Source organism: Mesoplodon bidens (assembly GCF_964165515.1).
Source record: "Mesoplodon bidens genome assembly, chromosome: 5".
Classification (NCBI taxonomy): Eukaryota; Metazoa; Chordata; class Mammalia; order Artiodactyla; family Ziphiidae; genus Mesoplodon; species Mesoplodon bidens.
In genome coordinates this window covers 117,346,960-117,374,777 of record NC_138161.1, presented here as the reverse complement: position 1 = coordinate 117,374,777, position 27,818 = coordinate 117,346,960, and the positions used below count along the sequence as shown (strand labels likewise).

Genomic DNA, 27,818 nt, shown 5'->3' with positions numbered 1-27,818 from the left:
ATGTTTTTATTCATGCTGTTATAGCCTTCAGATTCCCTCTAGCTTCAAATATCAAATAACTGTATTTGGACCACTCTCAGAGAAACACTTGTATTTTGCAGCAATTGTACTAGATTCTTCTTTTTAAAAGTTCAATTATTTTATTTTCTGTCTTTTTGTTTTCTGTCTTTCTGGTATTATTCTTAGGTTTTGGTCTACTTTCTGGTTTTCTAGTCTGGTTTTGCTTGGAATCATTATCAGTGGAATCATTATCATTTTAGTGTGCAGCTGTCTTAGACAAGGTTCTCTGGATGCCGATAATAGAAATCTATACGAGATTGCTTAGCTCCAAGGAGAATTTTTAATAAAAAGCAACAAAGGGTGGATTAAAGGCTTGAATGTAAGACCTGAAGAAAACATAGGTGGTAAACTCCTTAACATCAGTATTGGCAATGATTTTTTGGATTTCACACCAAAAGCAAAGGCAACAAAAGCAAAAATAAACAAGTGGGACTACATCAAACTAGAACGCTTCTGTATAGTGAGGGAAGCCATCAACAGAATGAAAGGGCAACCTACCGAAAGGGAGGATATATTTCCAAATGATAATTCTGATAAGGGAATGATATCTAGAATACGTAAAGAATTCCTACAACAACAGCAACAAACAACCTGATTAAAAAATGGACAGAGGATCTGAATAGACATTTTCCTAAAGAAGACATACAGTTGGCCAACAGGTACATGAAAAGATACTCAATATCATTAATAATCAGGGACATGCAAATCAAAACTACAGTGAAATATCACATGAAGTGAAATAAATCAGACAGAGAAAGACAAATACTGTATGATCTCACTTACATGTGGACTCATAAGACAGTCTTATAGATACAGAGAACATACTGGTTTTTGCCAGAGGTGAGGGTGGGCAAAATGGGTGAAGGGAGTCAAAAGGGACAAACATCTAGTTATAAAGTAAACAAGTCATGGGGATGTAAATTACAGCATGGCAACTGTAGTTAATAATACCGTATTGCATATTTGAAAGTTGATAAGAGAGTAAATCTTAAAAATTGTCAACACGAGAAAAAGAATTCTGTAACTTTACAGTGATGATGTTAACTAGACTTGTTGTGTTGATTGTTTCCTGGTATATACAAATTTTGAGTCATTATGTTGTACACTTGAAACTAATATATGTCAGTTATGCCTCAGTTAAAAAAAAAAAGACAACAAAGGTATCTCATAGAACTGATGAGCAGGAACTACAGTTGATCTTTTCAGGGCGCTGGAAATCAGGAACTACAAAATCCAGTCTAATTTCTGTGGATTTGTTATGGGATGGGGAGGCTAGAATGTATAGTCCACCATCTTGCTTCATTCTGATTCCAGTTTCAGAATCAGTTTGCTCAATAGATTCTTTTACAGATAGGGAGTTTGGTAATAGATATTTTTCCCATCGTTACTGTCCAAAGTATATCTCTAGCCTAGTTTTATACTTAGAGACCAGCAATTTAGAAGTGCAAGAGTTACGAACCTTCTATAAGTGATGACATCAATTAAAATACTTCAAGTGAGTTATTTAAAGCTCTTTGTTTGATCTTGAAAGCTTGAAGAAATGTGAACCAAGCATCATAATTTTGAAGTAAACTTGGCCTTTTATGGAGAGAAGTGTAACTATTTTTATGTATTCATTGTTTATTTAGTTTATTTGTATAGTTATGGAGAAGACGTATTGACTACCATTAAGCACTGTTTGTGCTTAATTCACAAAATTATCATCATCATAAAGAACTCCCAACAACTGTTTATTTTGTTTTACCTGATTTTTGTGTATTAAAATATATAGAAATAATTGGGCCTTGAGCAGGAACATGAAATATTTCTCCTATTTAGACATTTCGTTGCATTTTTTTTTAATTGTTGTAAAAGTATTTGATTATAGTAGTTTAATCTTTTCAGTAACTATCCAAGAAATTGAATTTAGGTGTCTGAGCGATTTTAGGAACTTTACCCATAAAATGTACTTTAAAATCTTAACTGAATTCCCTGGCAGTCCAGTGGTTAGGACTCTGTGCTTCCACTGAAGGGGGCATGGATTTGATCCCTGGTCCAGGAACTAAGATCCTGCGTGCCTCGGCACAGCCAAAAAAAAGATAAAAAAAAATCTTAACTAACATTTTCTGAGTAAGTTATACTTAACTATAAAAATTTGAATAAATGTTATTGAAGAGAGAAAATGGATATAATGTCATAGCCAGTATATTCTTTTCAGAACACAAGGATCAATTTGCATATGTGATAAAATACATTGGCAGTAAAACAAAGTGGAGATAGTGCGTGGCCTATAATTTTTTTCATAAAGTGTTATAAAAATAAGTGTCTCAAATACAGTGTAATTATAAGTTATAATAACTATTCATGATATCTTTGAATTTAAATTATGTCAAATTAAATAACTTAGATTGAAACTGCATTTATAATTATATAGAAGTTCATAATTTTTAGACAAAAAGCATTTACCAAAAATTATTCCAAAGTTTAGAAAACTGAGTAATTTAAATTTAAAAACTGAAAATAACCCTTAGTTAATGATTTTTATTTACCTTTGTTAAAGAGGACTTAGTTGCAAAAATAATAATCTCTATCTCTTTAAATGTAAATGTCAATCCAATGAAAAGGTGACTGAAAATTAATGACTTTATTTAAAAAAGTGAAGTTCTTAAAATTTTAGATTAGATCTAATTTTTTTGTTAAAGGATTTTATACAAATTATAAGAATAGCTTAATTATAAAAATCATAAAGATAATTTTAATTCAGAATATTTAATTTAAGATAATTTAAGCTCAAATGTATAATTATGAAGTTATGACTCCTAACTATATAGAATTTGAAATAAGTCATATAACCTTTCTAGATATTTTTCATAATTAGGTGAAAACAAGGCATGAACTATCTCCATTTGATTTTCTTGCTAATACTTGCAATTTATTTCTAGAGTTATTCCTTAATTGCTGAAAAAGAGTTGGTCTGTCACATGGTTACCCATTATTTTTCTACAATATAATATGTAATACATTTTAAGGATGCGTATTCAAGAAATAAATGTTGGTTAAAAAGTTTTTTTTATTATGTAGGTTTCAGGTGTACAGCATTGTAATTCAACATCTGTATACACCACAAAGTGGTCACTACTGCAAGTCTGGTTTACCATCCATCACCATCTGTTTGACTTTCTTCGTTTATTTTGCTCACCCCCAACCGCCTTCTGGTAACCACTCATCTTTGTATGCATGAGTTTGTTGTTTTATTTTGTTAACTTCTTTTTTTAAGATTCCACATATGAGTAAAATCATACGGCATTTGTCTTTTTCCCTCTGACTTATTTCACTTAGCACAATACTCTTAAGGTCCATCCATGTTGTCTCAAATGGCAGGATTTCATTATTTTTTATGGCTGAGTAGTATTCCAGTGTGTGTGTGTGTGTGTGTGTGTGTGTGTGTGTGTGTGTGTGTGTGTGTGTGAGAGAGAGAGAGACATCTTCTTTATCCATTCATCTGTAGATGGACATTTAGGTTGTTTTCATATCTTGGCTGTTGTAAAAAATGCTGCAGTGAACATAGGGGTTCACATATCTTTCTGAATTAGTGTTTTCTTGTTCTTCAGATAAATACCCAGAAAAGAAATAGCTGGCTCATATGGTAGTTCTATTCTTAATTTTTTGAGGAAACTACATACTGTTTTCCATAGTGGCTGCACCAGTTTATAGTCCCACAGTGTATGAGGGTTTCCTTTTCTCCACATCCTCTCCAACATTTATTATTTTTTTGATAATAGACATTGTAACAGGTGTGAGGTGATAGCTCATTGAGCTTTTGGTTTGCGTTTCTCTAATAATCAGTGATGTTGAACCTTTTCACACACCTGTTGGCCATCTATATGTCTTCTTCAGAAAAATGTCTATTCAGATCCTTTGCCCGTTTGTTAATCGGGTTGTTTTTTTCTGTTTTTGCTTTTTGTTTTTTTGGCCTTGCCACGCAGCATGTGGCATCTTAATCACCCGACCAGGGATCAAACCTGTGCCCCCCACTGTGGAAACTTGGAATCCTAACCACTGGACCGCCAGGGAATTCCCCAGGTTGTTTGTTTTTGTTATATGAGTTCTTTATATATTTTAGGTATTATCCCCTTATCAGAAATATGATTTGGAAATATCTCCTCCCATTCGATAGGTTGCCTTTTCATTTTTATGATGGTTTCCTTCACTGTGCAGAAGCTTTTTAGTTTGATATAATCCAAAAAGCTTTAAAAGAGCAGCTTACTAATAGTGTATGTGTGTTTGTTTGTGTGTGTGTGTAAAGGTAGAGTTGATTCTTTGGTGGATTCAGTGCTCATGGAAAATAGTAGCTGATTAAACCTAGAAACTTATTAGAATTAGCTTTCCTTCAGATATAAAATATGTGCTCCTCTAACAAAGGTATGAGGTTCTGGTTTGAGCAGAAGGGTAAGATCCTTTGTCCCCTTTGTAGTGCTGGATATGTGAAGAAGTAGTATAAACATGGTGCGTTCTTTTCAAGTTGAATTTTAGTGGGATATTGTGTAATGGGAAAGAATTAACACAATTATTTAAAAATAATACTCAGTGCCAAAGAAAATTAATGGTTATTGTTAACAATTTTGGGTTCCATTCCCAAATCTCCATTGGGAGGTCATTTCTATTAGGGTACTTATTAGGGGGATTTCAGTGGGAAAATTTGTGATTCTGTGACTTTGGATGTTAATCTCTAAGTATCAGTTATTTCAGTCATTAGCGTTTCCCTGCAGTAAGCTCAAGTCCTCTTTTGACAGATATAGAAGTAAATTGCTAGCCTTTATTTCCTCCCAATTTTAGCTATTTGCAAATGTTTATGATAATGAATTTTGGCTTGTGACTTGTTTTTATGGATGAAATAAAAAATCTTTGTAGTTTGCCTTTACTTAAAAATATATTCTTAAAGAAAGTGCATTAATTTTTAGTGTTATCTTACTTGAAAATTTGCTTACTTACTCACTTTCATGTTTTAAGTAGAGATCAGGAAGTACCAGTGAAAAGCTTACAATTATGGGAGCATTTTCTATACACGGATGTGTGTATGTATGTAGGTATGTTTTTAAAACCTGCTTTTGTTCTCTCCACAAAGAAGACTTGAAGCAGCTAAGGAGAATACAAACAAATGTGGTTATGAATAACTTTAAATAAAAACTCAAAAGTCACTGTGGGATATTTAATTTTTCTTCTTTATATTGGAACAGATTAGTGGTTGGTTAAACTTGGTGTGAGCTGTCAAAAATTTAAATTATAAGGCTAAATATTCTCATAGCCTGATATTTGTGTCTGGCTGAAATAATGCATTTAAAAAAATAAACTTCACTGTAAATTTCCAGCTTAAATCCATTTTTATTGTGAATTACCAAGTTAAAATATCTTGTGTCTTTTATCTGCTCATGCATTAACTTTGAATCAATATAGCTGTGGAATAGTTTGGGGAAGAATTTCTTTTTCTTTTTTTTCCTAAAGGATGGTCCAGAGATATTCTTTCAAATTTAAGGTCAGCAGACATAGTGAATGAGGATGGGCAGAAGGATGTTTGTTTTTTAAAGTTATTTATTTATTTATATTTTTGGCTGTGTTGGGTCTTCGTTGCTGCGCGTGGGCTTTCTCTAGTTGCGGCTAGTGGGGGCCACTCTGTTGCGGTGCGCGGGCTTCTCATTACGGTGGCTTCCCTTGTTGCGGAGCATGAGCTCTAGGCGTGCAGGCTTCAGTAGTTGTGGTGTGCGGGCTCAGCAGTTGTGGTTCACGGGCTCTAGAGCACAGGCTCAGTAGTTGTGGCGCACGGACTTAGTTGCTCCGCGGCATGTGGGATCTTCCCGGACCAGGGCTCGAACCAGTGTCCCCTGCATTTGCAGGCAGATTCTTAACCACTGCTCCACCAGGGAAGCTCCAGGGGAAGAATTTCTTATTTGCACCTTGCCCCTGAGATTTTCAAAATGGCTTGAACTTTTGATTATTCATGGTTAAGTATGGATGACAATTTTTGCCTTGCTCAGCCTTTATCACTTTTACCTGATCAAGCTTTAATCACTCAGCCCAGCTCTTTTCTATTTAAATTCGTTTCTCATAGCCCATAGAGGTAGCACCATGTGAATCTTATTCAGATCCAATAAGCAGTTAAATGTCTTGCTAAATTGTTTGAATTTGGTGGCACTGAATCAAATAGATTAATACATCATTTCATTTAGTTTATTTGCTATGTATGAGTAATGATTGTCCTTTCAGTTTCATGTGATGGGGACTGATGGTAAGAGGCAGCCGTTGATTGGATTTTGGATATCTTTTTGTATTGTTGCATTCAATTTACATATTTTTTCTTGTATATATATATATATATATATATTTTTTTTTTTTTCCTGTATGCGGGCCTCTCACTGCTGTGGCCTCTCCCGTTGCGGAGCACAGGCTCCGGACGCGCAGGCCCAACGGCCATGGCTCACGGGCCCAACCGCTCCGCGGCATGTGGGATCCTCCCAGACCGGGGCACGAACCCGTGTCCCCTGCATCGGCAGGCGGACTCTCAACCACTGCGCCACCAGGGAAGCCCCTCTTGTATATTTTTGATGCTGTTCACCATCCATGTTCTTTCACTTTCTAAGCTTTTAGCCATTATTATTATCTGTTCTATAAAACCCATAAGGGTATTGTGATGCTTCAAATAGACGTGTGTCAAATATTTGAAAAGTGACCAAACGTTTATACAGATGTTAGTTATGATTCTTTCTCAGGAGGCGTGATGCCATAATTTCTGTTTTGCCAAGTAGGTGTGAATTTATGTTTGATTTCTGCTAGATGTCTGAGCAGGGTCTTTTAAATGAACTGCATTTAGAAATAAAAGAATCTGTCATGATTAGAGGATTTAATAGGTAAAGTATGCTGAAGTATTATGTAGCTCACTTCCCATTGAAAGGAACAGTTAATGGAATTGGAATCCTGTTCATTTCAATACAATTGAAAATATATTCAGTCTCTGCTAATAAAAGTTTGGGATTTTTTTTCATACAGTTACACATTAAAAATAACTAATAAACTAGATACCATTTGGGCAGTATGGACAGAGTGTTTCCACTGAGAGGAAATCAGTAGCTCTTGAAACTTGGTGTCTAACTTTCTTTACTAAGTCCACTTGTCTCTATTTTTGTTTATTTAGAGTACATCTAGAGCTTGAGTTCTTAGATTTTAAAAAAAATGATAGAAAATGCTGGTTTGGAATTGTGTTGCAGTGATTGTGGTGGGTGTAGCCTTTACACTGATAAGGAGTTATCCAGGTGTTTACCTGTATCTTTACTTTCTGTTGTTTTTTTCTTGCATCTTGGATTGTCCATCTGCATCTTCATTTAGTATGGAAAATTTTCAACCATCATCTATTTGAATATCATCTACACTCTCTATTGTCTTTTGTATTCTTTTCTAATTTCGATCTGTTTGTGTTTTAGATTGTTGCTGCTCAAAGTGTGGTCCTCAGGTCAGTACTGGTCTGCAAACTGATGTTATTGGTCTGTAATGAACCAAGACAAATTCAAAGTAAACATTTAGAAGATTTTAATAGCAACTTGATATCATGACATCTAAGCACATGATTTTTTCAAAAAGAAATTCACGTTTACTGTATTTTATAGAAGTTTTTGTCTGCAGTAGATCGGCCATTTTAAAAATGGTCCTTCATCAGATAGTTTCAAAAGTATATATTAAAAAAAAGTTTATATTTTGTTAGACCTTCTTATTCTATTCTTTGTATCTCTTAACTTCTCTTACATATTTTATTTTCTTTCTTTGTCTTTCTGAACTGCATTTTAGATAGGTTTTAAAAGTCTTTCCATTTACTAATTCTCTGTACTGACTCTACTGTTTAAACTTTTACACTGAATTAAAAATTTTACCTATGTTTTTTATTTCTTGAGGTTTTATTTAATTCACACACATATTTTCAGCGTTTCTATTACTTGAAACATTCTTATTGTATAATCTTTCCAATAATTGAAATATGTGTACTCTAATTCTGCCATCTCTTGTTTATGTTGGCCCTCATTCATTGTGTCTGTTTTGTGATTTTTTTCTTTTAATTGAGTAGAGATTTTTGGAAAGTTGTTGGATTCTTTGAGGCCTGGATTGAAGTTATTTTCTTTCACTGAGAATTTACCTATGCTTCCCCCAGGTGACTAGGGATACTGACAGTTTAAGAGCACTTTAAATAGATCTTCACATGAGATTTATTGGATTATGCAAGTGGTGTGAATTTAGTCTGAGAACCTTTGTGAAGTTTCCCCTTTGTGATTACAGTGTCAAGAGAATTGATAAAACATGCTTGAAATGACAAAATTATAGAGATGGCACATAGATTAGTGGTTGCCAGCAGTTAGGGATGGTGCTTTTTGTGTGTGTGTGTGGTATGTGGGCCTCTCACTGTTGTGGCCTCTCCCATTGTGGAGCACAGGCTCCGGATGCACAGGCTCAACAGCCATGGCTCACGGGCCCAGCTGCTCCGCGGCATGTGGGATCTTCTCGGACCGGGGCACGAACCCGTGTCCCCTGCATCAGCAGGCGGACTCTCAACCACTGTGCCACCAGGGAAGCCCGGGATGGTGCTTTTGATAGACTTTTTAGGGTCCATCTCCTGAGCCTCGTGTAGACATTAAGATGTAAGATCAGTTTCAGCAGTTTTAGGTACATACTCTCAGAATGAAAGCTGGTTTCCTAGGTTTGCTTATTCTACTTTCATTGTGTTTATAGCTTATGTGGATATGGTACTTTCTTGCTAGCTAAGCAATTCATTAAAACAGATTTTCCCACTAACTTTAAAAAGTTGTATCTAGTAGTATCAAGGTATCTAGTCTGCCATATTGCTGGAAATCAGTATCCCCATCTGTCTACAGTTTAGTCTTATGAAGTATGCTGCTGTTTTTGCCTGTGCTCTCTTGTATTTTTGTTAAACTATTTTATCTCTTTGGTCCATCAGACTTCTTGTATAGACCCATTACAATCTATACCCAGTTATGTTTTCTCCTTGGTTTCCCCTTGTTCCTTCACTGGTGATATTATGGTTTATTAAAGACATCGTGTGTTGTAGCTGCCATTCTTTCACTCGTGTCATTCTATCCTGTTTAAATGCTATCTCTCCTTTTGACTCCAGCCGCTGCTTCTAGCACTGTTGACATTTTGGGCTGGATAATTCATTTTTGTGGGGGACTATCTTGTGCATTGTAGGATGTTAGCAGCTTCCCTGGCCTCTACTCACCAGGTACAGATATACCTCCCATTTTCTAACAGTTAAAAGTGTTTCCAGATGTTGCCAAATGTCCTTTGGGGGCACCATATCCACCACCGTTCTAGCTCTATATGAACTTGGCCTCAGTTGAAGAGCCTTCTTTGATGATTCCTGCCTGTGGCTTTTACCTTCTGGATTTTCTGTAGTACATATTGTCTGGATTGTACACTTGTCCCTATTACATTTGGTTGTGAATTTCTTTCTCTCTCTCCCTCACCGCCCTCTGTGTGTGTGTGTTTGTGTATTTGTGTCTGTGTCTTTCTTATTTCCCTCACGTTCTAGGGGGTGGGGACCATGTATTTTACCTTTTTATTTGTTTGCAATTTTGGTCAACCCCATATACTTGTTAGTAGTTTTAAATATATCAATTTCTTGCTTTTTCCTTATTTTCTCACTTTTTTATATGGTAGTAATGGGGGTTTAGGAAATTGAATCATTCTAGAAAATGTGGAGAACTTTGAGGCATTCTAAATTGAGACTTTACTATTGGTAACGTTGAGACTTGCAGATAATAGAATTAATACCAATGTAACAATAGTGTGTATACTCAGTAATAACTCTGGAAAATTCAAGACAATGCAAGATAGCTACAAAGATATAAGAAAGATGTAATTTCTGTTAGATAGATCCATTATATAAGTAACCAGGAAAATGTGCAGTAGAGTAGCATTAAGAAAAATAGAGTCAGAAATATAGAAAATGGAAGGATTTGTAGAAGCATGAAGTACGAATGATTAGTTCTACAGAATGAGATGAGCAAGGTAATAAATATGTCAGGGTAAATTGTTAGGAATGATGGATGGTTAGGAGTGAGTTGTGTAAAGCTGATAAATGTGATATGTGAATGTTAGTAAGTTGAAAACAAGTTGGGCATAGAGAGGTTAGCTTCTTACTATCAACTCAGGAGGAGCATGTATATTTTGCCCCAGTTGGGAAAGATACAGCGCAGCTATACATCCACCCCCCCGTTTTAAAATTATCACCAAGTTCCAAGTAACAAAATAAATTAAAGCTTGAATCTAATTACCTTTATAAGGGTGCTTTTCCTCATCTAGGCCAAAATCTTCATGAAAAAAATCATAAGCATAATATGTTTTCATTGTAGAAGAATTAGAAAGCAATGAAAGTTGCTTCCCAAAGCCTAAACCACTATTATCATTTAATTCTGTTCTCTTGATTTTTATATGGTCTCAGTTTCTCTCTAGATATAGATATAAAATGTGCCTGTATATAGATATCAGTGTATACTTTGTGTATATGTATATGTTTGTAAGTATGTATATTTATTTAAAATAGGGATTATTTTATATGAAATGTGTTATAGCCTATTCTTTTTCATATAATATTATGAACATTCTTCCATATCTGTAAAAATTTTTTTTTTTTTTTTTTTTTTTTGTGTGTGTGTGTTTTGCGGGCCTCTCACTGTTGTGGCCTCTCCCATTGCGGAGCCCAGGCTCCGGACGCGCAGCCTCAGCGGCCATGGCTCACAGGCCCAGCCGCTCCGTGGCATGTAGGATCTTCCCAGACCGGGGCACGAACCCGTGTCCCCTGCATCGGCAGGCGGACTCTCAACCACTGTGCCACCAGGTGTAAAAATTTTTTGAAGTGATATTTAGTGTCTACATAGCATTCTGTTCTGAGATTATCCCCAAATTTATTTAACCATACACCTATTATGAAACATTTAGATTTTCTTCCATAAATATATATACACACACATATACACATGAGCATACATATACACATAGGTTTTTTTTTCCAGGTCTTTTTTTAAAAAAGTTTTTTATTGGAGTATAATTGCTTTACAATGTTGTGTTAGTTTCTGCTGTACAATGAAGTGAATCAGCTATATGTATAGATATAAATATTCCCTCCCTCTTGGACCTCCCTCCCACCCACACCCCCACCCCACCCATCTAGGTCATCACAGAGCTGAGCTTCCTGTGCTTTATAGCACGTTCCCATTAGCTGTCTTTTTTACACATGGTAGTGTATATATGTCAATCCTAATCTCCCAGTGAACCACTCTAATGAAAATTTTGAGTACGTCTCCCATTTTCTTTGAAGAGTTGTTACCTCCACCATAGTCTGCCTCTCATAATTCGCTCCACAAAATCGTTCTCCCTGTCTTCCTTAATAAAAAGAATCCCAATTTTATATGTGGGCAGTATTACCAAATTTGGAGACTGAGTTTCCTATCCCCTCAAGTGGTTAGGTGTGACCAAAGGACTAGGTTATGGTTGCTAAGCTGTAAGCTGAAATATGAGCATTAGAAGAGAGTGAGATGGGCCTTTCTTCCCCTTCCTTCTTGCTGCTCCCCATAGCCTTCTTGGAGTGTGAGGTGACTTTTAATAGAACAGTATATGGTAGAGCAAAAAGATGGAAGGAACTTGGATTCCTAATATTTGAAGCAGCCACATCAGCCTTTGATTGTCTACTTCTAGACATTTACATGGGAGAAATTCTCTCCCTTTGTTTTTTTCCTCTTAAGTCATTATAATTATTAAAAAAATTTTTTGTCTTGGGAAGGATATGACCTAACCCTAGCTGATAAAGGATGCCATTTTTTGATGCTCTGTGCAGTAATGTGATGGGTCCAATATAAGGAAACATGCATTGTGTCATGGTAGATTCTAGATCCATGTTGAAAACCAAAATCTACTTTGAGACTGGAGAGAGATCAATTGGTATTGAAAGGGAAATACTTGATATGTATTTTCTGGAGTTCTTTGATAATTATATTGCCGAATTTTGTTCTCAAATGATTTTAATAATTATCACAACTATTTCAGAAAATGTATGACAGCTTTTAGGCAAAAGAAATTCCTAACTATTGAAGATCATTAATTGTAGTGTATCAAAATAATCTCTTAAAGCCCTATGAATTTGTAATATTTATTAGATATCTTGGCTAGTCATTTAGACAGAGTTAGCTCATAAATGTGACTTTTAATGCTCTCATTAACTTTATTGGAAGAATTTTGACAAATGAAATTAAAACGTTTTTTTATTTATAACTTTAGACGTATTTTGGGGGGTACTGATTCTAAGACAGTTATTCATAACTTTAGTGAAAGAAGTGAAGGATACACATTTAAAAAGTTACTAGACTGTTTTTTGAGAAGTTTTAGGTTTATAGAAAAATTGAGCAGAAAGTACAAAGAGTTCCCATACACCTGTTCTCCACAGTATACACATTTTTATCCAGGGTGTTCCACACACATAAAAAAAGACTTTATATCCCTGAACCAAATGTGTATTATTTTATAAAAGCAAATCTGCACAGCCCTGAAAGACCTTTTATGCTAACCCAGAGTTTCCCACCCTCAGCACTATTAACATTTTAGGGCAGATAATTTTTTGTTGTGGGAGACTATCCTGTGCATTGTAGGATGTTTAGCAGCATCCCTGATCTCTACCTACTAGATGCCAGTAATACTCTCTGGTTGTGACAACCAGAAATGTTTCCAGACATTGTCAAATGTCCCTTGGGAGGCAAATCACCCCCAGTTGAAAACCATTGCTCTAACCAGTTTTCGAAGCTTTAGGATTTGCTGTATTTTTAAGGTGGGCTCAAATTGAAGGAGCCTGTAGTTCAGTGGCCCTTCGCATGAAGTGCTGTAGAAAAAGTTAGAATCTTCCTGCCCCTTGGGGACCGCAGGCAGCATACAGACTCTTGCTGAGCCTCATTTTCCTTGATTGTGAAATAGGTAAAATATTACCTAAGTTGCTTTGAGAATTCATTGAGCTAGATTATCAAAATATTTTAATTTTAGTTTCCTTCTTTTCAGATGTTGTGCTATACTGTTTGGATTTATTCCCTTGAAAGTGTCAAACACTCATTACAAAGTTCTTATTTCTGTGGGAAAGGCTATCACAGTTTAGGATCTGCTATTTATGAACTTCAAGAGTACTATACTGTGGGTGGATAAAAACCTGAAATAAATGTTAAATGAAGACTGATTTATGAGATCAGTGTTTTGTCTCTTTGTGGTGCTCCCATTAGGTTGTCACCGCATTCACATTGTAACAGTTAAGTGATCTCCTGTGTTCTCTCAAGGACTGTGAGCTTCTCACATTGTTGATAGCATTAGATGTCAGCCAGTCGCTTTGACCTTCGAAGTTTTTGTCTTCACATCTGAAATCCCTCCAATTGTAACAGCTCCATTAGAGGAAGCCAGGCCTCTATCAGCTTGTGCTTAGTCCACTTAAGACTTCTAAAAACTTGACAAAGTTCACAACTAATAACCTCCACTTCCCATTGCTACTTTGTAGAGTTATAAAGCATTGTTCACCAGTGAATGAAATGCTGTCTATAATAATTAACGTTATTCTAACTGTTCTGTCCCTTGCAGAAAATTTCCAGAGACTTGGTGAAGATAGGAAAGCTATCAGAAAGACTGTAGCACTATTGTACTGTAAGTATTGCTTTGAAAAAGAACTGTAAATTAAGAATATTTTAAGTATCCAGTTGTTTGGGGGAAAATATGTTAGGCAGAGTTATTATATGGAAAATATAGAAGAGGATATATTATAATCATGTTAATAATTTATAAGAACTAATCCTATGCAGTCTTTTAAAAATTGAAAATGTATTCTTATGTACTGAGATGAGGATTTTACAAATAGCATTGAAAAATATTTCTAATTCTAGCAAGGATTGATCTAGTTTATGTACATTTGCTTATTTAAAACTATCAGAATCCAAAGAATCATTGTAGTTTTGTAGGTTTGTGATTTGTTTGGGTGACTTATTGTTTAGGTTATTTTGCAGAATTATTTATTTGCTGATTTATTTATGTATTTCATTATTTATTTATTTGATTATTTAGTAAATTATTTATCTGATGAATTATTAATACATCTTCATGACATGCTTTAAATTATTTATAACTTAATTTTGAGTTTATTGCTTTTAGTTGCTGCATTGTTACTGACTAGTTTTGATTTTTTTCTTTGTGGTTCTTTAAAATTAAAGTATTAGCTCTAAGGCAAAAGGCATTGCAATGCCCAGGGATTTTTTTTTAAAGTAATTTATGGTAGTGATAAAATTTCAGTTATGCTTTGTTTAGCTCTAAATTTACCTGTTTAGGGTTACCCGTGATAGAATATTTGTTTGCTGTGTGCATACTTATTGTAGAGTCACTTACAAATTAATGATATAGCCTATAGCCTGTAAACTGAGACAGAACATATAAACCTCAGTCCCATTATCCTTGGTATCTCTAAAGGGCAGGTCGGTATTTCTTACTTGCTATAGAATAGATAATGGAGTCTTAGTTATTTTATTTTAGTGGCAAAACTATTTTACTACTGGAACATTTTTAGGAAAGCTCAGAGAAATGAAGTCCAACTTAGATTTGGATTCTTGAGATATAAATTTGACTGATGTAGCCCTTTGTTTTTTTAAATACCTGTTATATGTGTATTTGGAAAACAGCATGACGTTTATATAGATTTTTATATCAGTCTTAGTGACATACTTATTTTATACCATATCTCTTATGGAAAGTTTTATACCACTTTATTTTAATGAGCTAAAAATGTACAAGGGTCTTTTATAAATGCCAGCTATAATTTCTATGTCTTTACCTAATAATTCTCTTATGTGAAGTTTCTATTTTTAACCAAATAAAATATTTCTTCTTAGTTCTGACTCTGTTTCGTAAGGTAGCACAAGTTATTAGTGTTCTCTTTTTGAATGGGTTTAATGAATAAGTTAAAGTAATTGTTTGGGTTAAAGGGTATCATATGTACAACATAGTCTTTCTCCTGTGTTTGCTTGCAGTGAATTACTGTGTACTTTACAGTTTTAACATTTCAGAGAGAAGCAGCATTGTACATTTCAAGTTGAAGTATATGCTGTTGAAATATAGGGAAAATGATCTCTGTAGACAGGTTTCACTATAGAATTTTTTTTTTTTTTTGCTGTACGCGGGCCTCTCACTGTTGTGGCCTCTCCCGTTACGGAGCATAGGCTCCGGACGCGCAGGCTCAGCGGCCATGGCTCACAGGCCCAGCCGCTCCGCGGCATGTGGGATCTTCCCTGACCAGGGCACAAACCTGTGTCCCCTGCATCGGCAGGCGGACTCTCAACCACTGCGCCACCAGGGAAGCCCTCACTATAGAATTTTAAACTGTGCATATGTAAACCCAAATTTCTTATTTTGAAATATTGACTATATGAATGTTTAATTGGGATATTGCTTTAGTATCTTCATATGCTTGCCTTAAAGGAAGCGGTTTCATTTGATTTATATACATGGATTTAAAAATGTGTTTATTGTACATGTCTGTGACTCTTCTGTTCTCTAGAGGAACAACCACAGATATTGTTAGATATGGAATTTTATTTTAAAGTGTGCTTCAGGATGCCACTGTGGACTTCTTTCAGAGGAAAAAGCTGCCTTCTCCAATGTTGAATAAGATCTCCTATACTAGTTGTGTAATATACCCAGCCCACACTGTAACATGTAGCTGTGTCATCCAAGTGATCTTTAATTGGAAGATACAGATACACATATGTGCACACACACACATGCACACATATGTGAAATTGTCTCCTGAATAATTTCTTAGGACTTGTTTTTGAAAAGAGATGTTGATGGAGATTGTCATAATAGTAGCTAGCATTTACTGAGCACTTATTATGTGCAGGCACAGTGCTCACATCATCTTTTACGTGGATTATTTGTTACTCTTTCCAGTGAGAGAAGTACAGTTATTATCTTCATTTTATGAATGAAGAAACAGAGACTTAGTAACTTGCTCATTGCCACACAGCTGACAGTAAGTGATGGCGCTGCAATTGGGACTCATTTAGTCTGACTCCCAAAGGTCCTTCTTAGCCCATTACAATTCTGTAATGTAGTTTTATTGTTGTTTTAATGTAGTTTTATGTAGTTTTATTTGTTGTATTACATTACAAATCTGTAATGTAATTATGCTACATTACAATTCTGTAATGTAGTTTTTCACCTGAGTTGTTTTCATTTGTTTATTTGTTTATAGAGACTGTAGTTATTTATATCTCTGATAGACTTAACTTGCTAAGTATATTCAGTTTGTGTTTCGTTTGGTTATCTTTTTTAAACAGTAGGTAGTACTTGAGCTTCTTGAATTTTCTGATTTGATTCTTCTTATAATCCTGTATAGTGGATCCGAATTAAATACAGAAGAAGAATTTGTGCCTCAGGGAGATTGAATGTTTGCCTGGTGGATGTCTAACGCTCAGATCACTTCTTTTGACTCTTAGGCCCAAGGCCATTTCCAGGGCTCTGTTAGGTCAAATCTTGGGTGATGTTGGTGTGAGTGCCATAAATAATTGCATCTGTATGAATGCCAGGACAAAAGGCGTAAACTAGTACCATCCTGGGCCAATTGGGACCTCTGGTCACCCTAGTAACATCTCAGATTCCTATTGAGTAGTCCCTAACAGTGTATATAATGCATATTTAAGAGCAATCTTAATTCACATGCAATATTTTAAAAAATATTTTATGATAAAACAAACTTCTTTTATGGCAAGTATTTATGTGTTTTTGTTAGCCAACCTAGGCAGTTTGTGTTTATGACTTTTATAAAGGGTGACTCTGATGTTTTACAGCTTTTGGAACCTATTTTCAAGGTGAAAATAAAGAGGAGGTATTACTATTGGGAACAGAAAGATGAGTATGGCAAAGTTGGTCATAATATAGTATATAGTTATAAAGTTTTTCTTCATATCATACATTACAGGATTTTTAACACTTGTTTTGCTTTGTAAATCTTTTGATAAATGGTATATTTGACATTGTACGGAAAACTAATTCTATTTGTTATATGTTCAGAATTTATAATTTTATGTTAGATGATCCAGTAGTTTTTTTTTCTTAAAAAATCATGTTACATGTCATTTATATTGATAAGTTGGCAGTTTGCCAAAGCATTTTTGAAAACAACTTTTTCCTTGGTGAAATTCTGTGTGGGAAAATAGGAATCTGTAGAAGAGAGTTGCTTAAAGGTTTTTAGTTTTTGTATAGTTTTCTTTTTAATTCCTTCTCGACATGTATTTAAGAAAGTCACAATTAGGTATTAAATTTAAATATCAAGTTTTTTTGCATTTAGAGAATAGATGACTTTTTAAGTTGAACTAGGTAACCACACTGGCATATATGTATTTGAATGTACATTAAAAAGAAAAATTCTTATGCAGTAGCTTTTATCCATACATATGTATAATATCAGCACTCTTTTTGTTCAGTAAGGCCTGTTAGGCCTTGTAACAAAGGTAAGAGCTTTTGTATATTTTGCCTCGAGTTTGTCACAGTATATGAAGCACTTGGCAAAATACTACTATAATTGTAAGAGTAATAACATAGCTTATGTGTTGGCTCTGAGAGTACCTCCTTTTTAATTGTGACAAGTAAAAGTATAGCCAAAGGTCACGTTAAGCACAGAATTTCTTTCACACCTCATCCGTTTTGTGGATAGTCTGTGAAGTAGTTTGCATCCTGCACTGATATTTTAAGACAGCAACCTAAGGTTGTTCCCATGTAAGTGTTTGAAATATCTTTCCCCTACCTCCCGTGTGATTGCAAAATTTGGCATGAAAGTGTATTTGAATCCTGTACTAATTAAATAGAACCTTACTAAATTTAGAGTTTGCAGAGTAAAAAAGGGGAGTCTTGTACTGCATGGATTTCTTAGGGCACTAGGTAATACTGACACATAACAGTCTTTAATAATACTGAATGCTGCCCTGACTAAACGCAGTGTCTTAGTGTTGACCACCTTAGTATTGATGCTGCTCAATGAAACACTAAACCCAAACCACACAGCAACAACAAAAACAGAAAATAAAATCACACAAATGAAATTATAGAAGCATGGCATGCCTATACATGTACAATCTATTGATTAGATTCTACTTTTGACTTTAATTCAGCTAAGTAAAAGTTGGAGTATTGAAAAGGTCATATATAGGAAAGCTTTCTATTAAAAAACATATAAAGAGAATATACATCTGTTCTAGAGTGGTTAACAAATCTTTTTAAGTTAGCCTCAGTACACAATACCAAAAAATATAGGCTGAAGAAAGAATGTTTGGAAGAGGATAAAACTGCAAGTTATAATTTTTAGTATAATTGATAAAAGTGTTTCTTTCTGTTTTTGAAACACATTTTTTCATATAGTTCCACACCATAGCATGCTTCTTTCTATAAGACTTCTAGAGTATGATTTCCAAACAAGGGTGGTAAAGCCCTATGAGGGGAATTTGGGAAATTAAGGAGGAGTACTTTAGCTGGTCACAATAATTATAAGGAGTGTTTCTGGCATTTGATGGGTGGGGATCAGGGATGCTAGGTGTCCTGCAGTGCGTGGGACAGTCTCAGACTACAGAAAATTGTCCTGAGAACCACATAACTTTTGAATGTCTGCTTGCTTAAACTCTCTTCAAAGATAAAGCGGTAATACTTCAGTATGTAATATTACTGATAGTTGTTTGTAAGATGGTACATGAGCAATCTGATACTTTAGGGGAAGTTTGTGTTGAGGGGAATCTTAAGTAGAATAAAGAAATTCTCTCAAAATTGTACTTACTTCACACATTCTTCCACTTCCTGATTTATAGCATTTCTAACTAGGTATTTAGGTGAAAAGTTTTCAGTTCAGCAATGCAGTTTACTGGAAGCTCTGTTACACTGGTTGCAAATATGTAACAGGATATTTAAGACTCTTTTAATAACAAACTAAATTTTAAATTAATGGATCTAAATTAAATTAATTGAATTTTATTAGTTAATGAGGATTGTTTAAGATATTTCATGATTGCCATCCTAAATATTAAAATTTTGTTTTAGAATGATAATAAATGCATTGTTAAAGATATATTTTAAAATGATTTATTTTTATGTTATATTTTTATGTTGTACCGCTATTACTCTGGTACCATCTCCAATAAGCAATCTATTATACAAATTCTCTGTAACTTCTTAAATTTCTTTACCCACTCCACTGGCAATATTTTGGGGGGGTATAGTCTTTATTGTAGTATTTTAAACTACTAGAGACTTAATTCCTTGACAGTGTGGTAGGTTTTCTGGGATAGGTTGTAACCGCAGTGTAACAACCTTAGTATAGGTAATTATTTTGACACTACACTTAGAAATAAGACCCAGGTCAGTTGTACTAATAACCACATTTCATAATTTTCTCTGTTTCAACAGTATGTAATTTGTCTTGACATTTTAATCTTTATTTCATTTAAGCTTATTTCTATCTTTCTCTTTCATATTCAATTTAATTTTTATCTGTAATCACTTATCTCAATACTAATTTTTATTCTAGGGTTCTCTTATACCTCTCCTGTTTCATTTTTTTGGTACTTATAGAGAATGACTTGTGATCTTTTTCCTCTTAGATCCAAACTTATTTATTATATATAGATGCAAATATGTGACTGTTTTATTTGCTCTTCTTAAGTAGTTATGTCTAAACGTTTATGTAATGAAATAAATATTTCATTATAAATTACTTTTTAATTAATAACATGGTTTAGAATTTATTTTATTTTATTTTATTTTTTGGCTTCACCACACTGCATGTGGGATGTTAGTTCTCCAACCAGGGATTGAACCTGCGCCCCCTGCAGTGGAAGTGCGGACTCTCAACCACTGCACCGCCAGGGAAGCCCTACACACTCATTTTATTGTTGGCTTTTTAAGTGAAGCCTAATTATAAAGTAATACAGTTAAACACTATCTTGGATGAAAGTGTGTGTGTGTGTGTGTGTGTGTGTGTGTGTGTGTACATGCAGTTTTGTATAATATGGTTTTGCTTATCTTCAAAGTGACACTGTTTATAGTGCATGTGAGCATAACTTGAGAGATGAATGTGCAACAGTTGGCAGTCATTTGATCCTGGTGTAATGTAGGGACTGTCATCTGAAGACTAAGAGCCATTGTCATGGGGGTTCCCTCTAATCTCAATGGCATCTTTGCTCAAGGAATACTTGCTCCTTTTTTTTTTTTTAGTTGAAGTGTAGTAGGTGTATAATATAAGAATACTTGCTTCTCATTGCTTCCTCTGGTATTATTTCCTATTTGTTTAACTGCTACTGCCATTTTCATTCAGAGTTATGCTGTGGTGTTCTCATGTGTTCTAGAAGAAAGTCACAGATTTGATATCCTTGGAGGTTGGATAGCTTTTCTCTTTTCCTTATATGTGAATCCCAACTCATCGTCTTTTTTTCTGGTTTAACTTCCTCATTATATGAAAAAGATCTTAGGGAGGGTTGAAGTGTCTTTATTTTACTGTCAGACATGATTAGTAGTTTGGTTGGGTATAGAATTTTACGTTGCAGCATAATTTTCTTTTAGAATTTTGAAGACTTTGTTTCACAGCATTCAGTTTTGCTACTGAGAGGTTCCTTGCCTTTTTTCCCCCTTCTGCATTGTTTTCTGCTGTACATGACTTGTTTTTATAATTATGGAAACTTTTAGAATCTTTGTCTCTGAATTTTTATGATGATGTGCCTTGGAGTGGATTTTGTTCATTGTTTATGCTGGATTTTCTGGGGACTCCTTCATTCTGGAAGCAAGTCCTTCAGTTTGAGGAAGTTATTTTCTTCCCCCTGTTTGTTTGTTAGCTAAGTCTGTGTTTCCATATCTTGTAGTTTCCATTTTTCTACACCAGGGTAGTAGAGGTGGGATGTGTGAGATTGAATGTTCCTGGACTGTGGGCAAAATGGTTTGCCTTTTCCTCAGTGTCTTTTATACGTTCTTTTATGAGTTACTTCCTTTGATAAATCATTTATTTTCCAAAAATCTGAGATCTTTTTGGGGTTTGGGGAAGGAGAAAATAAACCCACGTGGCATGTAGTTAATCTTTGTTCAGTCTATCTTTTTTTGTGATTTTTTTTTTTTTTTTCGGTATGCGGGCCTCTCACTGTTGTGGCCTCTCCAATTGCGGAGCACAGGCTCCGGACGCGCAGGCTCAGCAGCCATGGCTCATGGGCCCAGTCACTCCGCAGCATGTGGGATCTTCCCAGACCGGGGCACGAACCCGTCTCCCCGCATCGGCAGGCAGACGCTTAACCACTGCACTATCAGGGAAGCCCCAGTCTATCTTTTTATGTGCTATTCACTCCGTACCTCTTTTTCTGGCTTACTCAACTTGCAGGATGTAGCTCTTGAAAGCTTTCCCTGATTCCTCAGTGATATCTCCTCACCTTCCACAAACCTTTGTAGAACACATATTATACCATGTTGTAATAATTAGTTCATTGCTTATCTTTGTAATAAAAACACGAATTGTCTTATTTTTACCAGTGCCTATGTGCAAAGCATAATGTTTCTTGAATGAAAACATAAAATACAGAAATGAGGTTGATAATAGGTAGCAACAATACGTTTTATCAGAAGAATTATAATTATTTCTTACTTTAATCCTATTCAGTGAATGTTTGATAGATTAAAAAATAAAACAATGGAGATTTACTTTTTTTGAATAAAATATTAGTATTGTTAGTATCCTGCGGTAATCAAAAAATGTCTTTATATTGAAGCTAAATTACAGAGTAGTCATGAGAGCTTCAATTTCTTTATGTATTTAATTAGAAATTAATCTACAGGATACAAGAAAATAGATGACTAGTGGATAGTTTTATATATTAAGGAGAGTACAACAAAATCATAGAAAAGAAGCAAGAATGGAGAAAAAAGTTTTGTTATTGGTTAGCAAAGCATTCCAGTAATTCCAAATTGAAAAATTCTAAGAAAATAAGATATACTTGTTTTGTGAAAGCCTGCCATATCCACAGACAAAAGGAAAACATCTGAATTAGCACAAGATTTCATTAAAAGACCTCTGTCACTGTCTTGAGTTCACTTTCCACCATCAGAATTACCTATTGTCTCTTTCTGGGAAGTTTTCCTTTGATCGTAATATTGTTTTGTTTTATTAATTTCTTTCAACTTTAATGGTAGGGAATAAAATTGTTTTAATCTTAACTGTTTGACTCATGAGTCATGTTTTCATATAAGTTAAAATAAATCAATCAGCAAATATGTACTGAGTACGTACAAGGCCCTGGTTGGTATGAAGGGAGGTCGAAGAGGTATCACTTTGGAGTGAAGATGTATGCATGTAAGGAGTGGCAAGTACAAAGTTCAATAGGATGAGAAATGTCTCAACATTGTATATGATTAACTGTCAATGAATGGCCCAGATGGGATTTATAATAATAATTTAGCTATTATTAGCTAACATTTAGTAGAATGTTCACATCCTCTTAAGTCACATCTTAGTCATGATGATATAAAGCAATAGGATCAATAACTTGATGAAGTTACTCAACAGTGTCCTAAATTTTATTTTTAATATTTCTGTCATTTTAGCCTGTACACCCCGTATATCTTTAGGGCCTAATCATTTTCATCCTTGAGTTCATTTGCTAATTTGAAATGTCTTTAAAATTACATAGAATTACTTCTGGAATATTGTGTTTTTCACCTATTAACTTATATACATACTATTATAATGTTTTCATAATAATCATTTAAGTTTCAAAAATTAGGAATTTTGCACCAAAAAAGGTAGGTGGTAAATTTTGCTGTACAATAGTGTTTTGTTTCATAAAGCATGGTTTGAATTCTTTGTTTTATGCCCATGTATTTTCATTTAAATTCAACATTCATATTTTTAAGGAGTAGTTTCAGGATAAAGTTAGATATACTATATACTTTTTATTCAAAGGAACTTATTTTCCCCTATCTTGACACCTTGTAGTTCATTTGGAATTTTGTTAAAATATTTTTCTGAGTGTTTGAAATTCATACTTAAACCATCTCTGTCAATCCATCTCCCACACTTCTTCCATCTCCTTTTCTTATCTTTTGTTCTGTATCCCACTGAACCCAGTACACATACAAAACTTTATGAAAAAGCTGAAATCAGCTACAGGAAGGTCTTATGGAGAAAAAATATAATTATGTTATTCTATAAACTTTAAAAATGTTGTCTAGCAAGCTAAAACTGCTTAACAGATGTGATTGCTTCATTGTTTCAAATTTATGCCAATCAGAGTTGATAGAACTTGATCACACTCTAGTAGATTTATGAGATAAATTACAATATTGCATGACACGCTTCAGATAGAAAACATCAGTATAAGTTGAACATAATTTCTTGTTTAAGATAACAAGCCAGTAATTCTTTAAATCAGATGGTTGCTACTTTGAGAGAATATTGATCAGTTTTGGTGACTATTAACAGTATCTTTGATATTTCCTTCATGGTGACAAAAAGTGTATTAAACTTTTGTTTTCGTGTACAAATATGATTGTAAATGGGAGGCATCTTGTTTCTATTTAGTTGTAGATGACCTGTCAAATTTCCAAAGGCCTATAAAGAAATGAGGCTGAACTTAAATTTGACTACAGATAATTTTAATACAAGATAGAAAGCTTGTCACTGTGGTCCTGATTTCTTTAGAGTAAGGTTTCGTTACATACATCTAAAGACTTACTAGGAATTTTTTTTTAAACATAAGTTTAATACCTCACATAAACAGAGAAAATGAGAAGGAACATATTCACTAATGAATTGATAGGCTCCCACTGGGAAGTTAGAGCCCAGGAGTAGAGTCAGGTCCTTCAGCCTGTTTGCTCTACAACAAATGATGAAACTAGTTATTCAGAGGCCAGGGAAGAATGTTTTAAACTTCATTTAGGAGGTCTGTGTGGTGGAATCCCTCAGTTCAAGTCTGAAATAAACCGTGGAGTCTCCTGAGAACTAATGATTTGAAGTTGTTACTAAGCCAAATCATTTATGAAAAGAGGGTAGAATTTTTAGTTTTTTTAGATTGGAATATAAAAATTTTTGAATATGGAGACCAACCAAAGCAATGATTTTGAAAAAGGTAGACCCTCATGTTTCAGGTAAAAATACTGTGAAATTGCTTTAATTTTTAGGAAGAAAATTATGTACAACATGGCTTAGATTTAAAATATTTAAGAAATCGTTCAAGTATTCACAAAAGTACAGAGGATGAATAGAACAGGCAACCTTGTATTTACCATGCAGAATTTGTATATTGACATTTGCTGTATATATTTTCAAAAAACATTTTAAAGTCCTCCCTTTCCCAGAGATAACCATCACCCTGGAATTGGTTTATGTCCTTTCTGTCCGTGTTTTTAGACTATACCTACATTCATGTGTTCATTGAGTGTTCTTACTAAACTGAAATATTCTGTTAGTCTTTATGCAGTTTGCCTTTTTATCTTTTTTACCCAACATTGTTTCTGAGCTATCCCTTGCTTTTGATTTTACATCTGGTTTATTAATTTTAATTGTTCGTTAATAGGACAACACCAGTACCACAGTTTGGGTCTGTCTTTGGATGGGCATTTAAGGGTCAGGTTACTTTGCCCAGACTTTTCCCACAGAATATCCCTGTGGCTCTGCCGGGCTCACGGTTTGCAGCACGTGGGACAAGCTGCCATCAACTTTTAGGCCACTGTGTCCAGGTGCTGGCATTAGGCGGCATCCTCAGGCCATTTGGTGCCACTAGAGTGTGCATTGCTTTATCTTTTCTTGCTGAAGTTCCTCTGACATTTAAAGCCAATTGCAAAGAAGCCTGCAGACAGCCTTGTCCTGCTGCTTTTTTAAAAAAAACATCCTCCTATTCTCTTCGACCCATATGAAAAAAATAACATCTCTATCTTTTTTTTGATATTTGCTTGAAAAATATGCCTTTGTTACATTTTCCAGGTTTACCATTTTTGTTTTTATTTTCACCTGTGGGAGGCTAGGACCTATGCTCTCTGGGGGTTTATTCTGCCATAGCAACAAGTGCACTGGGTCTGTGCATAAGTACGACGTGGTTTGACTTGATGTAAACAATTTGCTTTTGTGCCCAGGTTGTTATGTAATTGTTTCAGTTAATGACAGTGAAGTATTGAGTCTTGAAAATGGTACTCTCTTATTTGTGAACATTTTGGAATTTTTAAGAGATTATTCGAACCTTTTATCATCTAAATTACATTATTTGGATTCATATTTATATTATAATTTTCATTAGCCGGACTTATTTTAGAGCATTTCATATTTTGGTGGAAGTCATATATTTAGAAGTATACTTAGCCCTATATTACACACTTAAGATTTGAATTGTGATGTACTCTCAAACCATTGAAGAGAAAGCTGTCACTCTATGAAATTCTTTGACTGTGTGCCCAGCAGCTTGATATGCCTCATAGAATGCCAGATATTAGAATATTAATGTTATTAACCCTTTCACTGAAAGTACTTCTTCTTGGAATAAAAAAAGATTAAATAAATTGCTAGGTCCGCATCACTTCTTGTGTATCAGTAGTTTCACAAAGCTGAAAAATGTTTATGCTGTACAATAAACAGATGCTGCTCTAACAGTGTAATACATTATGTACCAAAAATGATCTCTCTTTTAATCATAGATGCTGATTTAATGAGACAAAGACTAGCTTACATCAGAAATGGATTTTTTTTTTTTTAATTTTTATTTATTTATGGCTGTGTTGGGTCTTCATTTCTGTGCAAGGGCTTTCTCTAGTTGTGGCAAGTGGGGGCCACTCTTCATCGCGGTGCGTGGGCCTCTCACTATCGCAGCCTCTCTTGTTGCGGAGCACAGGCTCCAGACGTGCAGGCTCAGTAATTGTGGCTCACGGGCCTGGTTGCTCTGCATGTGGGATCTTCCCAGACCAGGGCTCGAACCCATGTCCCCTGCATTGGCAGGCAGACTCTCAACCACTGCGCCACCAGGGAGGCCCCAGAAATGGATTTAAGATGTAATTTTTTTGGCTTTCTGTGTGGTTTTTCTACATAATTAATGGACATACCTTTTAAAGTCACTCTCAGAAATTTTTGGAGTATTTATTTCTTTGATAAAATTGCCTGTATTTCCTTTTTTGAATTTCAGGGTGTATGTAATTGTCTCCTGAACTCATTCAAAATAGTTACTAAAATGTTTTAAAGAAGCTGCCTCATCTTGCCCTGTATTATAAAGTCTGTTTTGCGTGAAAAAAATTCCTATGTGTTCACGTTTTAAAGTTTCGACCTTTTCTTGAGGGAGGACTGCATATTTTCTGTAACTTAGGGGAGTTTTAGGGGAGATGGTAAGTAGTCAATGAATTGACTCTCATCGTGGTTGAAAGTCTCTGGTGTCAGCGTGCTAGGTGTCTGCTTAGGTTTGCTGTCCGCAGTCACTGAAACCTTTCCTCATCTTTCGTTTCCTCTTCACTTGATTTTATTCCCACCAACTCATCTGCATTTGCTGACTTTGAGCCCTGAAATTCTTCTACATCTCGATTGTACATCTTGATTGACAAATTTGCCTTTTCATAAGGTCAGATAATTCTGTATCTGGAAAAATATTCCTATTGTGTGTTTTATTCCACCGAACCCAGCAGAGTTAAATGTAGTTTGGATGCATAGGGAAGAATTAATGATTGGAAGATACAGAGTTGGTAAATTATTTATTCTGGCCCCGAGGAAGCTGAAAAGCTGAGTGAAAGACTAATAAATCATTTGTGGTAGTGCTGGTTGTCACTTCCAATTATTTTAGACGGTTTTGTGATAAACTGCAGCACCTGCTAGATCTCCTCACAACCTCCCCTGATGCTGGCAGTGCAGCTTGTTTAATCCAGGATCAGAGGCAAGTTTGTGTAAAGTTTATTTAGGTTGGAAAGGAAATTACTCTTTTTAAAGTCAATTTTGTTGCTTTTTCTCATTGTTTTGAGTGCTGTGAAAGGATTTCTAGATGTGGCAGGGAACCTGGAACTTACGTAGCACTTTAGCCAGGGGATACTGTCTTTATCTTTTGTTAAATTAAATATTTGAAGAATTGAGCTTCTTTATTATTCCCAGACTAATTAAAAACTACTTCTACTGAGATGATTAGTATGCTAAAGATCAAATCATCGTTTTGATATGATACCATTTAACAGAGAACCACTGCTGCCGTTTGACCAGCCCCTTTTTCACCATTCTTTGTTTTTAATGGCTGAGGCTTTGAAACTAGTAGGCCTAAAAAACAGTCAGTTTCTTCTTTGTACTGGTCCTGCACTCAGCTGCTGAGATCCTTGGAGGCATAAAAGAACTAGCAAGGAAGCTTAGCCTAGATTGGTCTGATTCTAGCATTCATGAAATAGGGCTACTCTAATAAAACTCCTTCAGAAATAAGTTATGAACATCGTATAATGTGCATGCTTCACGCTTGGAATTATGGTCAATTCTTTTGTTCCCATCAGAGTTTAATAATTATTTATGTTCAAGCCCAGAACATGAAGTTTGTTTATACATCAGAGTAACTTCATTTTCACTGAGATTTTCAGCTTTAACATAAAAATATGGGACTTTTGAGGGGACTCTTAAGACTGTGCACAAAGAAGGAATCTTGGTAACTGTCTTGTATTCATTCAGTCACATTTTTACTCCCTTAGTTCCCCTCGCA

General features: G+C 34.9%; 1 protein-coding gene across 3 annotated transcripts in view; it reads left to right on the top strand.

Moving 5' to 3' along the window:
* The window catches only part of TBC1D5 (TBC1 domain family member 5), a 558,005-nt gene that overhangs the window by 49,091 nt on the left and 481,096 nt on the right, over window positions 1-27,818 (top strand). For all 3 annotated transcript variants that reach the window (XM_081234126.1, XM_081234127.1, XM_081234125.1), the window contains exon 2: window positions 13,699-13,761. The gene's annotated coding sequence lies outside the window, so the exon portion shown is untranslated. The remainder of the gene's footprint in view (window positions 1-13,698; window positions 13,762-27,818) is intronic.